Raw genomic sequence first — 14,315 nt, forward strand, 5'->3', positions numbered from 1 at the left:
GATGGCACTGCCTGTGTCTGATTAGTTGCAAATGACAAAATCCACATGGTTAAATAAATCAGGAAAATGGTAACCAAGGCACAGATGTTTATAATCTTCCTGTGCAGTCCTATAAACACAATCTGTCAGGAAAACAATGCCTGCTGAACTGTTTCTCACGTTCACACACTCAAGTAATTTTCTAAAAACTATTTATTGAGCATTTACTATGCGCCAAGTCCTATGCTTAACACTGAAGTTCATTTTCTCATTTAATCCTCATAAGACCTCTGAAAACAGGATACTCTTATTTTCACTTTATACATTTTATAGGAAATTACAGCTCAGAATGTTGGGTAACCCGCCCAGGGTCAGACACGAAACACATAATAATAAACACTTAATGAACAAGATTACAGGGTTTTATTGCAGGCTTATGTGTCTGTTTATTTAGAACCATATTTGGTTTTAAAAAAAAAAACTTTTCCTCTGCAAACAACCAACAAAATATGACATGATAACTAGTTGTAAAACAAACAAGTGACTGGGTGTAAAAATTGTATTCTAGAAAACCCCACGTATGTATATTTATTTGGTTCAATTCTTACATAATTGCCAATTGCTTATAAAAAGGCAACAGATTTTATTTAAAGCATAAAAATTTTAGCACTGTTTTTAAAAGCAGCTTTGGATACAATTTGACAAAACTGTAATGAAAAACACTAAGGGGACAATAAAATAACTTTTTAGTTTTACTAAGTAAGGAAAATTGTTTTGATGAGCTAAAAAGACTATTTTAATTAGAAATCATATGACAACAGCAAAATCACCCAAAACCATTTCTTTTAGACGATTCAATGTATCTCCCACCTTCTATCATGTTGATGATTCTTAGAGAAGACATTACTCCTATACTTCTGTAACTGCTATATTCTTGCTGATTGTTGGTTCTCACTGCCAAAGCTCAAAGCCCTTTTTCTTCCACCTTGGCCTTCCATCTCTGACCTTTCAAGTCTTCCTGAAATCAAATTGCCAAATCCTGTTTTCTCCTTACAGAGCATTTCCTAATCCTCCTAATGTAATTTCAACTGACAGGACTGAGCTACAATGTTCAATAATATATCTGCAGATGAAAAGAAGGGTGGCCCGAGGGGTTCTCCAAGGAAGTTTCCAATTGGACAAACCAGAGCAGAGAAGGCCTATGCCTGTCCCCACCCCTGGGTGTGTGAGTCACAATTGCTAGCCATTTGCATCCATGACTTGTTCCTGGACTCCAGTGTTGGGTGCTCAGGCTTCTCACTACTAGGGAAGCAGATTATTTTTATTAGTAATGATATTCTCATTATATGCCAGGCACCTTGCCAAGTGCGCTATATGTCTTTATAGGACTTATCTAATTATACTATATATCTTTCTGCTTTCTGCATCCAGGGAGATTAGCTTATTCAGTGGCCTAAATCGTGATTAAGAACAAAAACAGGACTTTGTTTTCATCTCTTCCTCATTGTTTCACCAGTAAACTTTTAACTGAACACCTGCTATGTGTTAAGAACTGCATTAAGTGTAGATCTAATCTTTAGGAATAACGATGAAGCAGAAACATACAAATAAATACTATAATGTAAATATATTAAGAAATATATATATAATTCATATTCCAAAAATTCATCTTTTAAAAATGTACAACTCAGTGATTTTTGAGTTTATTCACAATGTGCAACCATCTAGTTCTAGAACATTTTCATCATCCCCAAATTAAACTGTTATCTATTAGCAATCATTCTCCATCCCCTTGCCTCTGGAAACTACTAATCTACTTTCTGTCTCGATGGATTTGCTTATTATGGACATTTCAAATAAATGGAATCATATTTAAAAAAAAGGAGAGAACGGAAAGGAAAGAAATATGTAGAAACAAATCATATTTATGAAATGGGGATTGCCTGAGTAAATTAGTTAAAAGCATCTTCTACCTTTTTTAGCTTGCTCCTTTATTAGAGTTCTATAATGGGGTGGCCTACAAAAGAATTTTTATCACCTGAGTCAGTCATCTTGCTAAAGAGCCATCTAGAAAGATCTGAATCACAAATATGTGCCAAATTACTCTCACATTCAGTCCAGTATTTAACACCCTGCCTCTCAGCTCTTTCTTTGGCCAACGTTAGCTGTCACTCACAGATAAATTATGTTTTTGACAAATAGTTATGGATGTGTATATATGATCATGTACATAGGAAACAACAAGGAGAAAATTGTATATGAGTTATGATCCCATATTGAAACAAAAATAAAAACCCACTAGGTAAACACATATATGCAAAGAAAAATATTAGGAAAAATGTGATACAGTATAGGATAATTGGATATTTTGTTTTTCTCTATATTGTGCATATCAATAAATATAACCATTTAGGAGTTTTATAATCAGAAAAAGTAAACATTTTTATACATATTAAAACCAAAAGAAGAAGGATATAAATGTCTGCTTGGTATAATATATCTCTCTCTAATTATTGTTTTATTGAGTTTACCAATGAAACAGTTTATGATTTTAAGTAGTATGTTTATATTATTTCAAATAATTTTTTTAATCCAAAAGAAAACAAAAACAGATAGGTTTTCTTGAAGTAGAAGTTCCTAACTGTAAACAGATTCTATTCACTATCTTGTCATCAGACTTGAATTCACACAAAATGGTCTCTTACTAACTACCTATTAGAGAGGAAAAGAGGAGAAAGTTGACTGGCTACTCAGGTCCCTTTTTGAAGATTATCATTCCCTTCAAAGTTCTTCACCTTCCTTGAGGAGAAATTTAGCATACACACACACACACACACACACACACACACACACACAGAATTTATATATTTTTTAAAAGTTCCTTTAAAATATAAAAAGTGCTGGAGCTGGTGATGAGAACAGGGAGTGACTAGAAATGGGCACATGAAACCTGTTTGGAGTGATGGAAATATTTTAGAACTTGATTGTTGTGATGGTCACATAACTCTATAAACTGAGTAACAATCATTTGTACTGTACACTTACAGTAAGTGATTTTTATACCTCAATAAAGCTTACAAAATAAAAAATAAAAATGTATAATTGCATTAGATATAGGAAAAAATATTATAGCATAATAAAATGTTTAAGGAACCCTAAAAGCAATTAAGGAATCCAGATTGTATTGAAAGTCATATTAGACAGGCTCAGCTTCATGATTGGGAAGGCCCAGTGCAAAATAAAAATCCAGCACCATTGTTTAAAAATTATTAAGAATTTCAAGACGGCAACATTAAACCAAGTATTAGGCTCTTCTAAGTGCTAGGCCCTAGGGGACTGCATAGATAACATGCCCCTGAAAACAGCTGTGAAGACTGGAGAAAACATAGGCTGAAACATGGAAAGGAGAAGAATTCTATGGAGTTTGAATGGTGCTCCAAATGAAGAGTAAATAGATCCAAAAAGTGGATAGGATTTGGTGGTGATCACCAGGAGAGCTGGAGAAGATACATGTAGCAACATGGTCTTCCACTTCTGCTTATGCTGAGCAATAGTTGAGAAATAAGAGAAACATTTATTTCTGGACTAAAGCATTGAATGCAGGAAACGGTTTGCAGAGGCAGAGGAAAGCCCCAGGTTCATGGTATTTACCAAGAGCAAGAGGAACTCACAAACTGAAGACATATTCCCTGCACTTCACACCCTAGAGGCACAAACTAACCCTCTTATACGATAACTGGAGGGAAGTTGCTCTAATCAGAAACTTCGTACACAAATGGGAAAATAGGAAGTTTAAATACCAGTGTGAAATGAACAAGCAATAATCATAACATTTCCAAAAACCAAACAGTGAAAGGAAGAAACTCTGAAAACCGAAAAATGATAATCTGTGAAAAAATAGAAAACATTTAAAAATCAGCTTAATTTGGGGCACCTGGGTGGCTTGGTCGGTTAAGCATCCAACTTCAGCTCAGGTCATGATCTCACGGTCCGTGAGTTCGAGCCCTGCGTCGGACTCTGTGCTGACAGCTCAGAGCCTGGAGCCTGTTTCAGATTCTGTGTCTCCCTCTCTCTCTGACCCTCCCCCATTCATGTTCTGTCTCTCTCTGTCTCAAAAATAAATAAACGTTAAAAAAATTTTTTTTAATTTAAAAAATATAAAAATCAGCTTAATTAACCTTTGAAAATAAATGTCAGGGATGGATGATCCTAGCTAAAAATATAAGCAAAATAGGTGTTGATGGAATAAAAACATTCATAGTTCTTGTTTTTTAAAACCATAGACAATGGCTTACCTGTTCAGTCTATTCAAGGGATGTTTTGTGGGTGCCTGGGTGACTCAGTCAGTTGAGCATCAGACTCTGGTTTCCACTCAGGTCATGATCTCAGGATCTTGGGATTGAGCCCCGCATCAGACTCCATGGAATCTGAGATTCTCTCTCTTTCTCTCTCTGTCTCTCTCATCCTCTGCCTCTCTCCCCCACTCATGTCTCTATCTCTAAAAAAAAAAAAAAAAAAGATAAAAAGATGTTTTGATGGATGTTTCTACTTTTAATATATTTTCATTTCTCAATCTTATCCTTTATAGTTAGTGATTTTTGCAGTTGTGTTTAAGAAATCTTTGATTCATCTATGGGGCACCTGGGTGGGTCAGTGGGTTGAACGTCAGACTCTTGATTTCAGCTCAGGTCATGATCTCAGGGTCGTGGGATAGAACCAGCCCCATGTGGGGCTCCGCGCTGAGCTTGGAGCCTGCTTGAGATTATCTCCTCTCTCCCTTTGCCCCTCTCTCCTGTTCGCTCTCTCTCTCTGTCTAAAATAAAGTAAAATAAATATTAAAAAACAAACAAAAAAAAAAGGTATCTTTGATTATCCTGAGGTCAAAAAGGTACTCCCATATGTTATCTTGTAAATGCCCTGTTTCTTGCCTTCCACATTTATAATGACAATCCATCTGGAATTGCTTTGTGTGCTGAGTAGGGTGAGAAGAGGGGAGGTTGTCAAGCTCCTGCCCCCACTGCGTGCAGACACTGAATACACCTGCACCATTAATTGAAAGAACTGTTCTTTCCCCACTGCTATGCAGTGCTGGCTGTATCACAGATTATCCACGTAGGAGTTTCCTCCTGGGTTTTCATTTATACTTTGTACAATATCGGTGTCTTAATTGTTCTAACTTCATATTAAAGCTTGATATTCAGTAGTTTGTATCTCTCAACTTTGTCATTCTTAAAAATTGTCTTGGCTCTTTTGGGCCCTCTGATTCTCCATATAAATTTTAGAATCAGCTGTTTAATTTCCACAAAGATAAAACACTGAGCTTTCGAGTGGAAAGGCAATGAATCTATAGATCCATTTAGGGAAAACTGATATCTTTAAAATGTTGAAACTTTTCATCAGTGAACATCCCTCCATTTATTTAAGTCTATGATTGTCTCAGTAATGTTTTCTAGTTTTCTTTTTTGAGGATTTGCCTAAGTACTTTAAACTTTTGATGCTATTTATAAAGGGCGTTTAAATTGTTTTTTAATTTTTTTTTAATTTTATAGTCTTTGTTAGTTAGAAATAAAATTGGTTGTTTTTATACCGACCGTATCTGTAGACTCCTGGGATTTCTACATGAAGAAATGTATCACCTACTAATAATGACAATTTTATTTATTATTTTCCAATCATACTTTCTTTTTTAAACCTTATGGCTCTGGCAAGAACTATAGTATGAAGTTGAATAGAAGTGGTGAGTGCAAGAATTCTTGTCTCATTTCTAATCCCAAAAGTTTTATAGGGTATGGCTAAGTCAACTTCAGTAAATTATATTATATGGCTTTCCAAAGTAGTTTTATGATTTTGTACTTCTAATGGCAGTGCAATATTTCCAGTGGGGATACTAAGCATCTATGTGTATTTAGACTTTTAATAGTCTGTTTTAATATTTCTCCATTCTCCCTTCCATTTTAAAATTCAGCCCCTGGAAGAAAAACAAAACCATTACAGAGATTTGCTTCTGAGCATAAAGTGAGAATGGAGAGGTTTGAGGAGAGGGGTGGGGTTGGACAGAAAGCAGGATCCAGAAGGAGGTATCTGGTTCACTCCATATTCTCCAATATTGTTACATTCTTTATATCTCTAATATATTCTTGTGTGTTGTTTTTATTTCCAAGGAAAAGAAATTGGGAAAAAAGATAGAAAGGTAAAATAAAAATAGGACTTCAAATGAACAAACTTGAAAACATTAAAATTACTTAAGTGTACATGAGCAAAAATGACTTTTTAACTTTACTTGACAGGATCTTGACTGATGACACAAAAAGAAAACCAAGCGCAGGTATGTACTCCACAAATCCGGGTATAATTGCATCCTCCCACAGCCCTCCCAGTCTGAGGCTTTCCTTCACACCCCAGAGAGAGACTTGGGTCAGGATAAGATATGAGGACACATCTTCACAAACTTACACTTCATTTGAAGTTTTTTATTTTAGCTTTTCTACAAATTATTTGGATATTTAGATACAGGTTTTAGAACACTAAGTAAGTATATGGATCTGAATGGTTTTTTTTTTAACTGATTTTCAGGGTGCTTGGGTGGCTCAGGTGGCTAAGTACATGACTTTTGGTTTTGGCTCAGGTCATGACCTCATGTTTCATGTGTTCGAGCCCCACATCAGACTCTGGGCTGACAGCACAGAGCCTGCTTGGGATTCTCTCTCTCCCTTTCTCTCTGCCCCTCCCTCGCTCATGCACGCACGTGTGCATGCTCTTTCTCTTAAATAAATAAACTTAAAAAATAAAAAATATAAAAAATAAAAAACTGATTTTCTTCCCAACTAAAACTTCATAGTGATTTTTCACTCCTAAAAAAACCACATTTATATTTCTTTTCCTACATATTTTGAAAAATGAAACTAATGAGACTCTGGAAACCAGAGAGTATTTAATCTTGAAAACTACACTTAAACATAATTATATTTAGATCTCCTCCACATTTTTACCTGCTTTGAAGCTGTCTACCACAGCACAAACAATTTATTGGAGGATATTGGAGAGCTTATCGGCTGACATGCTGTTAATTCTATTTTGTCAGTATTGCTTTCATTAGTGCAACAGAAAGAAAATTGCATGATATTCCCCTTTTTAAGTTCAATTCTTATTACAAGTTTTGTGTACTTCTCTCTTCCTTGGCAAAAAAAAATTCTTTTAAAGAATGCCAAGTTCTTATGTGAACCTAAATGCAATGGTGATGAAAATAGCATTTGAGTGGGTTCTTAGACTCCTCATCTGAACAACTGGATAGAAGACTGGCCTTTCAGTGCGAGAGGACAGTGAGCATGTCCTTTAAATGTGGTCTTCTCTCTAAGCCATCCCTTTTTATGAAGGATGAGCTATTGAGCTATTGTTCGATTTCTAAATGACTCCATATTGTATAAAAACAGAGCATGTCATTTCATGCACACATTGAAGAGAGAAGTCAACTGGGCAGCAGAAGACCTGGTTTTAATCTCTGTTGGTTTGTACGAATCAGCTAGATGATTTGGGGCAAGATGCAACTTCTTGAGGCCTGATGTCTCACCTGGAAATGAGGCATTTGTATTTGATGATGACTAAAAGCCATTCCAGGTCTAACAGTCTATGTAAGCTTAGGAAGAGAAAACTAGTCTAGTAATTTCTTAATGATGCAGCTTTAAGTTGTATTAGAGGGAGAAATAGGTGGTTATAAAATTTTTATTTATATTCAGAACTGAATCAAACAGGCGAGAACATTGGAAAGTAGCAGTGATGCATTGTGATACCTTTTGTTGAAAGAAACCATTTGAGTGTGCTTCCTCTCCTCACTCCTGGGCTTCCTACACAACTGTCAGTTTCTAGAAATAAGGGGAGGAACACAGTATTTAGCAATTGATTTCAGACTGGGCCTGGAAAACCCTAGAATTCTATGTAGCCCTTCAGAGAACTTGCAAACATTTGATCTGAATTTCACTTTTCAAAGTAAACATTACATATTTTATATACAAACATGTATATCTTTATTTTACAGTGTTTGCTTATTTAACAAATATTCATGGAGTGCATATTATATGTCGAGAAGAGTCCTCAAGTCTCAGAATTCAGGAATGAACAGAAACAGTCAAAAATCCTTGCCCTCCATTAAATTTATATTCCAGTCATGGTAGAAAAAAAAAATTAAGAAAGAAACAAAAAAGGTAAATTATATAACATACTAAAATTGTATAAGGGTAACAAAGGAAAATTAAGCAGGAGCTACAGAAGCAATCAGGAGATTAGAACACATCTGTCTGAGAAGACGTGGTTTAATAAAGACTTCAAGGGAGCAGAGAGGCAGCCAGACGATAGCAGATGCGAAGGCCCTAAGATTGGAGGGAAATCGAAAGAGAAGAAGCCAGAGGAACATCACAGATCTCTGGCTCTTAACACAATGGAAAACTTTAAACCCTTGATCAGTGCTATGTGGTCCAGTACTTTTATGTGAAGCTCATTTGTATTCTCTTCATGCACATTGGAATATGGTACTGAACAAGAATATTTTATTTCTAACCTAATCTTGTTCAAAATCAGGCCTGTACCAGTCCACTCGAACAAAAACTATATACATTTTTATGACAACAAATGTGGTTAAATTTAAATTACATGCCAGGCAAGACTTAGGTACATCTGTTTATGTCACTTTTCCAACAACACGCAAATCCATAACATATTGGTAATGTTAAATTGTGATTAGCTCTAACCATCACTTTAGGTTTAAATGACTTCTAATCAGACTTCTACTTATTGATTAAGAATACAAGCAATTTTTAAATATTGTTGTTCCATGCAACTCAAAATTTAAAAAATTCCATTTACATTCTCTCAGGCTTCCAGAGAAGGTTATTAAAAACATCTTGAGGGGCACCTGGGTGGCTCAGTCAGTTAAACATCCTACTTCAGCTCAGATCATGATCTCACTGTCCCTGAGTTCAAGTCCTGGGTCGGGCTCTGTGCTGACAGCTCAGAGCCTGGAGCCTGCTTCAGATTCTGTCTCCCTCTCTCTCTGCCCCTCCCCCTACTCATTCTCTCTCTCCCTCCCTCTCTCCCTCTCTCTCTCTCTCTCTCTCTCTCGAAAATAAATAAACATTAAAAAAATCTTGAGACTTCACAATCAGCTGCTATGTTTTACAAAATTGGTATTTTTTTCTACTGAACAATCAAACAGAATCCAACTGGAAGTTGGGTGTTGAAACTTACATGACTGCAAATACCATCCAGAGACCCCAATATCAAGTCATTACATTCATTAAAACAGGCTCATACATCTCACAAACTGAATTAATAATAAGCAAATGCTATACATTTGAAATTACAAAATAAATCAAAATAAATTTATGTTAATAAAATTGCCCCTTTGCTTAATCTATGTAATTTTTACAGAGTTGGTGCCTAGTGAGAAATGGATGGAAGGTGATTCTGTAGAAATTGCAAGTGCAAGAAAGTAAGAGAGTGTATTCTCTTCTTTTAAGTCTTCATTATTCACCACCCCCCCATTGTAAGTAGAAAAATAAGTTTTGCATTTACGTCTGTGTGTGTGTGTGTGTGTGTGTGTGTATCTCCATCCTTGATGAAGCCATTCATGCTAAATCATTTGGTGAAAGTTTGCTGGAAAACAGAATATTCTTATTATTTATATGATACCAAAGAATTACCTCATAAGTTAGTTAATTTCTAAAAGGATAAAGAGTGCCTTTGTGAAAGAGAGCTTTCATAAACTACTTTAGCCAAGAGATTAAGTTTAGTGTTTGTGGCTCCAGAGATGATGAAATGGGAAGTATACAATGCCACCTATGTAGTATTGTCAACATTTCTAGAATCTAATCATGAGGAAACAGCCAGTAAAATCCAAACTGTGAGACATTCAAAGACAACTGGACTACACTCTTCAACATGTTTCTGTCATAAAAGACAAAAATTGTTTCCAAATTAAGGAAGACTGAAAATATATCACAACTAAATGTAAAACATGAACCTTGATTGGATTTTTTAAAAAACTATGAAGGATATTTAAAGAACAATTAAAATTTTTAATATGTGCTATTAGATATTATTGTATATTATACCACTTTTTAAATTCTTGAGAGTGAAAATGGCATTGTGATAACGTAGGAAAATGTCTTTAAAAAAATTAAAAAAAAAAAAAAAGAAAAAAAGGGGGCGCCTGGGTGGCGCAGTCGGTTAAGCGTCCGACTTCAGCCAGGTCACGATCTCGCGGTCCGTGAGTTCGAGCCCCGCGTCGGGCTCTGGGCTGATGGCTCAGAGCCTGGAGCCTGTTTCCGATTCTGTGTCTCCCTCTCTCTCTGCCCCTCCCCCGTTCATGCTCTGTCTCTCTCTGTCCCAAAAATAAATAAACGTTGAAAAAAAATTAATTAAAAAAAAAAAAAAAGAAAATGTCTTTATTCTTGAGTGGTAAATACTGAGGTATTTAGAGGAGAAGTAACATGATGTTATACTTTATTTTCAAGTGGCTCTGGGTTGCTGAGTCGGTTAAGTGTCCAACTTTGGGTCAGGTGATGATATCACGGTTTGTGAGTTCGAGTCCTGTGTCAGGCTCTGTTCTGAAAGCTCAGAGCCTGGAGCCTGCTTTAGAGTCTGTGTCTCCCCCACTCACATTCTCTCTCAAAAGTAAATAAACATTAAAAAAAAATTTTAAATCAAGTGGCTAAAAGGAAAAAAAGAAACTTGAAAGGATATATATTTACATAGTTAGATACATAGATACGTAGATAGAAGGTAGATAAATAATAAAGAGCACACAAATGTTATAAAATTTAACCATTTGTGAATATAAGTGAATGTATTTATTTATGTGTATTTACATATGAGTGTATGTGTATGTGGGTGTTCATTGTGTTATTCTTTCAACATCTCTTCAGGCTTGCAATTTTTCAAAACAAAAGGTTGGGAACAACATAGTCTGAATAATTCTGACCTCAAAGTCACTTCCCACATCAGGGGAATGTTTGCCCACACTGGTCACCAAATGAGACTAATTAACAGCATTGATTAGGCAAGAATGCCTAAGTCACACTGTAGAAGGGCTGTAGACTCAATAGCTTCGTCCAACTTCAGTCTAGCTCATTTTCTTGCCTTAATTCACTTAAAAAAAAAAAATGCCTGGCAAAAATGTAAACTTTTCTATCCAAACCCAAGAAAGAGCTTCAGAGCACATGGAATTTAGCACCAAAGGAATTATGAAGTGATATTTGCTCAGATTTTTTATGTTTATTTACTCACCCTAAGAAAAATATCTGCCTCCAGGATTCAGAGGAGGGCATGGCTGATCCTGCAAAATTCATTGTTGGGAATATCAGGGGAAAACAAATATACATTTTGGAATCCTAAATCATGGCCTGCAGGAAACATAGGCCCTTTGCTTTCTATCCTGGAGATTCTGCTCTCAAGGTTTAAGAAAAATGTTGTGCAGGTCCCAACTGCCCAGAGTTCATCATAAAGGGAGCATCTGTGTTTACAATAGGACTCTGGCTTTCAATTCTAATCTGCCCTTCAGTGCCTGATCTACACGAAGCATCCTGGGCTCACAGGCAGCATTCTAGCTAGCCTGTTAGAAGGGTCATGAACTACAGCCATACCAGAAACCAAATGGAATCGGCAGTCACCTCAACTGTCATTTGTAAGGCTGAGATAAACAATGAAACTACTGAATAATAGAAAAGGGTCTTTCTTCCTCTCACTGGTGAAACAAATCTTAAAATATGAAGATCAAGGACTGCTGGAGATGAGACACCAAAGAACTGAAACCTCTTAACAGCAGGTGGTATCAGTGGGGTCTGTCTTTTGAAAAATGTGTCAGGTCCTTTTGGGACTATGTAATACACTTCTGGTTCCTATGGTGACACTGATAATACTTGGTCAATCATTGTGATATCGAGATCTACATTAAGCAGTTTAAAAAGCACCTTGAAATGCTTGAAGGTTAAATTAGTTCCTCCTCTAAATTGCTTGGTGTCAATTGTAGTTGTGATCATTGGAGGAGATATACTCAGTTGGTGAGAAATACTGACCAATGTGTCTTACCTCTTATAAAGCTCTGGAAAAGACAAAGCCATAAACTGTGAGTCCCTTCACCACAGCCCCAGACGCTAATCAAAGTAGTGTCTCCAGAGTGAAAGAGACTAAGTAATTCATTAGTCTTAGGGCTGTGCCCAGACCCTCACTTAAGGAACCCCATTCACTGCAGTATTTCCCCTTCTAAATATTCTAAAGGCCAGTGGATTATTTGCCTGGCTCTTCCTTAATTCATTTGTTTCTTAGGAAAGGGCATTCTGTAACAAACTTTTGTGGAAATATTGCCACAATTTCAAGCAAGACTCCTGCCACTGCCCCACATCAGAAACCTTTTTTGTGGGGTTCGATTAACCATTAACCACAAATCTTCCACAAACCTGGAAAAGATGCACTTTCTGTTCTTTCTCTTTTACTGCCTTTGCACTTCTTAATTCTATTAACAGTAAATAGAATTTTGCCAAGTTGTGAAGTAAAAAACTGAATTTCCAAGTAGACAGACATCCGGAGTTTTGTTAGGCTCATTCCTTCAAAATTCGAGATTGGCCACTATTTAGTTTATGTACCACACTCTGAACCTTTGCAGGCTTCTCTTTTCCAGCAGGGCTGGACTGACTGGAGGAGCCCTTTCTTCTAGTTCTGTCCCATTTTTCTTTAATGTGACATCAGTGTTCCAATGGCTTTGACTGTAACACACGTATTCACCACAGGCCTCAGTGTTTACAGACTTGCTGTGTGACTTCAGTGTCACTTTTGAGAAGCTGTTTTCAATGAGATTGTGAATATCTGGCTATAAAACAGGTAATTATTCTTCAGAATAAGGAATAGGTTATTAGGTATTTAACACACTATCTGACCTACCCTGAAAAAAAATCATTTTAGTATACCATTAAAAATTTTCAGAAAAATAAAATAGTTCTACCACCAATACACTTCCAAAATAAAAAGAAAAACTCGGTTTAATTTGCACTATTAAATCAGAATTGTACCAAATCTTTTATGAGTATACTGTTTGTGATTTTAGTTTATAAAAGATAATAAACACATCTGTTCATTTTCAGTACATGAAGTTGACACAATGTTTTGCCTATTTTCATGTCATAATAATAGTAATAATAACTAATATTAACTGAGCACTTAAGGCCTGCTGTGATTCTTTTACTCCTATGATCTTTGTATTTATCTCATTAAGTAGAATCCATTACTGTTCCAATTATACAAATGAGGAAACTAAAGTCTTGTGAGGTGACCAAACAAGGATAACAGGAAAGCTGTTCTGACTGACTCTAGTTTCTGAGATCTTAATTGCCACACTGATAATGTGCCACAGCCACCCTTGTCCCTAACGTTCGTGTTTTCTCACATTTCGTACAAGTTTACAGGGATGTTAGTCCGCCTGGGGTATCATAACAAAATATCATAGACTGAGTAGCTTAAACAACATAAATTTATTTCTCACAGTCTTGGAGGCTGCGAAATCCAAGATCAGAGTGCCAGCAAGGTAGGTTTTCTTCTGAAGCCTTTTCTCTTGGTCTATAGGTGGTTGCCATTTTGCTCTGTGCTCATATGACCTCTTCATTCTGCATTTACAGAGAGAGAGAGAGAGAGAGAGAGAGAGAGAGGAGAGAGAGAGAGAGAGAGAGAAGAAAGAAAGAGAGCTCCAATGTCTCTTCTTATAAAGACACTAATTTTATCTAAACCTCTCAGATAAGAACCCCACCCTGATGACCTCATTTAACTGTAATTACTTTCTTAGAGGTCCCATCTCCAAATACAGTCACAATGGAGGTTAAAGCTTCAACATATGACTTGGCAGGGGAGGACACAAACATTCAGTCTTTAATAAAAGGTAACTTAGTGTATTTCCAAAAGAAAATTATTCCAAGTTCATTAAAATGCTAACAAATAGGAACCTCTCAACTCTAAAATTTCCCCTTTAAAAAACCTGCAATATCACACGCACTGTAGACTTCCTACGGACAGAAGATTAAAGAAGTGAAATTCTTCATTGTTCGCATCAGACTTAGCTAACTGGTTGAATGATAGGTGGCCCCTGAGAGGGGATTGTATCAAAGAACTAAAGCAAAAATTTAAGCAAAACAATGAAGCCCTGCCTGTGTCTTTGGGAAGACAACTTTGATCAGACTGGATAAATTCATCAGCCCCTAGTGGATACCTTCACTCTGCCTGGGCTATGTCCTACGTTCACTTAGTATGATAGAAAAAAAAAAAAAAAAAATGCATAAATCTAATCACATGCTGTAATCTAG

At 36.2% G+C, this 14,315-nt stretch overlaps 1 long non-coding RNA gene across 4 annotated transcripts in view; it reads left to right on the forward strand.

Annotated features, from left to right (window-relative positions):
- LOC113593339 (uncharacterized) overlaps window positions 1-14,315 on the forward strand; it is a 308,036-nt gene that overhangs the window by 229,437 nt on the left and 64,284 nt on the right. For all 4 annotated transcript variants that reach the window (XR_008299829.1, XR_008299827.1, XR_008299830.1 and 1 more), the window contains 2 exons: window positions 6,267-6,304; window positions 9,400-9,514. This is a non-coding gene — a long non-coding RNA (uncharacterized LOC113593339). The remainder of the gene's footprint in view (window positions 1-6,266; window positions 6,305-9,399; window positions 9,515-14,315) is intronic.

The sequence above is a fragment of the Acinonyx jubatus genome, chromosome A1 (assembly GCF_027475565.1).
Source record: "Acinonyx jubatus isolate Ajub_Pintada_27869175 chromosome A1, VMU_Ajub_asm_v1.0, whole genome shotgun sequence".
Lineage (NCBI taxonomy): Eukaryota > Metazoa > Chordata > Mammalia > Carnivora > Felidae > Acinonyx > Acinonyx jubatus.